The sequence below is a fragment of the Myotis brandtii genome, unplaced genomic scaffold, assembly GCF_000412655.1.
Source record: "Myotis brandtii unplaced genomic scaffold, ASM41265v1 scaffold449, whole genome shotgun sequence".
In the NCBI taxonomy this organism is placed as follows: Eukaryota; Metazoa; Chordata; class Mammalia; order Chiroptera; family Vespertilionidae; genus Myotis; species Myotis brandtii.
The window spans coordinates 717,490-721,341 of record NW_005367171.1 but is presented as its reverse complement, the minus strand read 5'-3'; the positions used below and the strand labels follow the sequence as shown (position 1 = coordinate 721,341).

Below are 3,852 nucleotides of genomic sequence, written 5' to 3'. Positions count from 1 at the left end.
CGGGTTGGGGGTTGGGGGGAATAAAGTAGACATGTAATATCTTAATCAATTAAAAAAGTTAAAAAAATAGAACTAGAAAAAAAAAAGATTTCTGCTGAGTGACCCACGTCTAGGAGATTTACTGTGGTTTTTTTCTTGTGGCTTTTCCCGGCCCTACCCGAGCCTTTCTAAATATGTACTGTCCCCCCTTCCACCCAGAAATAAGCGATGCTGCCCCGCAAGGCCTGGAGAAGGAGCCCTGCAGGCCTCCTTGGGGACCTGCCCCATCTCCCAAGTCAATCCCAAGCCCAGGAATTGCTTTGGCAGGCCAGTGGTGCCCTCTACTGGTCCTGGAGCGCCAATGCAAGCCTCCTCCCCACCCCCCACCCCCTTCAGCTGCCGCCTCCGGGGAAAGCAGAGCCAGGTGCCTGGACCTCCCCAGGTGTGAGTAGACCTGAGGGCGGAAGGTCCAGCCAGGGGCGCTCTCTGTGAGAAGGCAGGAGCTCGTGTGTGTGTGTGTGTGTGTGTGTGTTGGGGGGAGGGTGTGCCATCAGATGCAGTCCTACAATTGAAATCCACAAGTGTGCCTGTGTGGCCTCGGATGTACACACACGGAGCACAATGTCGGGCACCGAGATTTCTGCCGAGTGACCCACGTCTGGGAGACCCACTATGGCTTTTTGCCTGGTGGCTCAGGCCTGTGTATCATATTTGATGCTCAGCTGAGATTCTGATCACACCTACAGTACAATTGACCTCGTTGGTTTTTAAAAAACAGACGTCATAGGGCACATATGAGGGACGGTATCCTAAAATTTTTTGTAGGTCTAGCAGCATGGGTTTCTTGTATCCAAAATGTTGCATCACTAGATCCAAAGCCTCTGGCCCCTCTGGCTTCCTGGGTAACAGTTGTCCCTATTTTATGTATGTATTGGTAACAGGAGTAATTGGGCAATTCTCTGGTTGGGCTGAATCTGTATAGTTGTGGAGGTTGAGGAAAGTAAAATCTGTATTTTTCTGTGTAGTCTGCATCAACAACTCCTGGGATGACTAAGATCCCCTGTAACGAGGTGGAGCTCCATCCTAATATTATACCTACAGTTCCCTCAGGCAGTGGCCCGGACACACCCTGTAGGAATGGCTGCTACTGGCGAGTCTGGGGTTAGTATTGCGTGGGTGGTTGAATGGAGGTCCAATCCTTCACTGCCTGGGGTTGCCCTGAAGAGGTTAGTTAGTTAGTTAGTTAGTTAGTTAGTTAGTTAGTTAGTTAGTTAGTTAGTTAGTTAGTTAGTTAGTTAGTTAGTTAGTTAGTTAGTTAGTTAGTTAGTTAGTTAGTTAGTTAGTTAGTTAGTTAGTTAGTTAGTTAGTTAGTTAGTTAGTTAGTTAGTTAGTTAGTTAGTTAGTTAGTTAGTTAGTTAGTTAGTTAGTTAGTTAGTTAGTTAGTTAGTTAGTTAGTTAGTTAGTTAGTTAGTTAGTTAGTTAGTTAGTTAGTTAGTTAGTTAGTTAGTTAGTTAGTTAGTTAGTTAGTTAGTTAGTTAGTTAGTTAGTTAGTTAGTTAGTTAGTTAGTTAGTTAGTTAGTTAGTTAGTTAGTTAGTTAGTTAGTTAGTTAGTTAGTTAGTTAGTTAGTTAGTTAGTTAGTTAGTTAGTTAGTTAGTTAGTTAGTTAGTTAGTTAGTTAGTTAGTTAGTTAGTTAGTTAGTTAGTTAGTTAGTTAGTTAGTTAGTTAGTTAGTTAGTTAGTTAGTTAGTTAGTTAGTTAGTTAGTTAGTTATTTTTGTCTAAATGTTTTTATTTGAAACAAATAGGTGTACCATGGAAGCACTTACTTTTCCCCACTCCAAATTAAAACAGAGCACATTAGGGGCATACATCATTTGGCAGGACAGTTCCAATAGGTGAACATCCTTCTACTCACTGTGGTTGGGTTAACTTTACTCATAAGCAAGCAGTCATTCTTAGACAAAATATTAACCCCAAAGTACTAACGTCACATAAAAGGAAGTGGTCTTAATTTCATTTATGGGGCAGTATGTTTTATAAATGCCAAAATGTGGGAGAAGCACAAACACAACCCACTCTTTAAAAAAACTAAATAGTTCAAAGTAGAATTTTCCATTCCCCGCTTTCTGCTGTAATAAAAAGTAGTTCTGGGATCTGACCCCAGATTTGGTTTTTTTCTGTCCCGTTTACAAAGTGTTTGCCCATATGACTTGCATCATTAGGGTTATGGGTAATAGTCCATTCACTGTGAAGAGGTGTATCTATTCCTTCCTCCTCTTTTTGCCTTCATGCTCATGTTCCTTGGGGCGGCTGCTATCTGAGGGTCTTTTAGAGCCACCGTGCTGTTTGGCTTCTTCCAAGAACTTGTCCAAACCAAAAGGATCTTCCTCAAACTGAACTGGTCCTTCTCTACCTCTTTGCTTACAGTCTGAACCAGAAAACTCCTTTTCAGGAACGAACCTGTTGGTCTTTATTCTGGCTTCTAGATCATCACCATACATGTCCTTATCCAGATTTTTACTGGGCCTGTAAATATTCTGGGCCATATCTTTACCACCTCTCCAGGCTTGATCATTAACATTGTAAATTTCATCTTCTCCACCTGCAAAACCACTGTCCATGCCCTTGGATTGGTTGAACAGCCTTTGGTCATATTGAACTTCATTGGAAGTCCGAGGATTGGGCACACCAAGAGCAATGACCTCACTGATATCTCGATTTTCATTTTCTCTACAGTTTCGACCTCTTATCAGGTGCTGCCCTGGATAGTTTCCGGTCATGCTGTCTCTCCTTCCGCCTGTCATGCCGAATTTCATCCCTCTCACATGCCTCCCCATCCTCTTTTTCCACATGGGTTTTGATCTCAGCTCTTCTCTCCCTAGCCTTCTGGGCCATTTCTCTCAGTTTCTCTTCATGTCTCACTTTTTTATTTTTGAGCCATCTTTCTCTCTACTTGAGCACGCATTTCCACAGCTTCACGAGCCTTCCGATCAGCAGTGTAGAGGGTTTTAGCCAGTTTAGCAAAATTTTCATTGATGTGAACTGTCTGCAATCCTCTTCCATCAGCAGCCAGACATTTGTCTAATGGAATTGCATAACCCTTTGCATTTTTCCAGTTTGAAATACACGGAGGAATCTCCCACTCTTGTTGTTCCTTCACAGTCATCTTTCGGCTAGGAGAATGCATGACAGGTGCATGAGGAGAAGGTGGTCCTCGGGGAATTTTCTTATTAATCTTGAACCTTGGAGGTTCCATTGGATCTTTCTGTATTTCCACCATACGAAACACCCTCTGTTTTGCTCCAGAGTAGAAAGCCACTCCTTGCTGAGATGGTGTGTATCGGATATACTGAGCAGGAGCCAGTTTATCAGCTGCTCGAACTGGCATGGCCGCAGCAACCTTCTGTGATACAGATTTTTCCAAGGCCACCCTTGTCTTTTCTGTTATCTCTGTAATAGCTTCTTCATCAGGTCTTTGCAGGTCTGGGTCATCTGCATTCATGACCTCCTTAGGAACCTGGTCAGTGTACTTGCTAAAAATGACCTTGTCTTTTGACTGTCCTTGCCGAGCAATTGCATCATATTCAATTTTTCCTTCAGCATCCACCTGAATGGCCAGTACATTTGACATTTTTTTCTTTCGTCCCATATCCAGTGGATACTGGGCCACATGAATCTCTGGAAAAGCACCTCCACCTCCAAAATCCTCTAATAACCGAGGTATCCAGCCTTGCCGGAACCCATACGGGGGAGGTTCTCTTCGGGAGGCGACCAGTGAGGTCTGCCGTGATCTCAGGGATCTTGCCTTTTCTTCAGGCTCAAGCTGGTCCTGAGATAGCTGAGTAGGTGCAGGTGAAAAGCTGGTGAGCGCCAT

At 43.5% G+C, this 3,852-nt stretch overlaps 1 pseudogene across 1 annotated transcript; it reads right to left on the bottom strand.

Annotated features, from left to right (window-relative positions):
• Positions 1-2,199: 2,199 nt before the first annotated feature.
• On the bottom strand, positions 2,200-3,852 carry LOC102261807 (annotated as a pseudogene). Its single transcript, XR_001363778.1, has one exon. The product of XR_001363778.1 is annotated as an SNW domain-containing protein 1 pseudogene (transcript).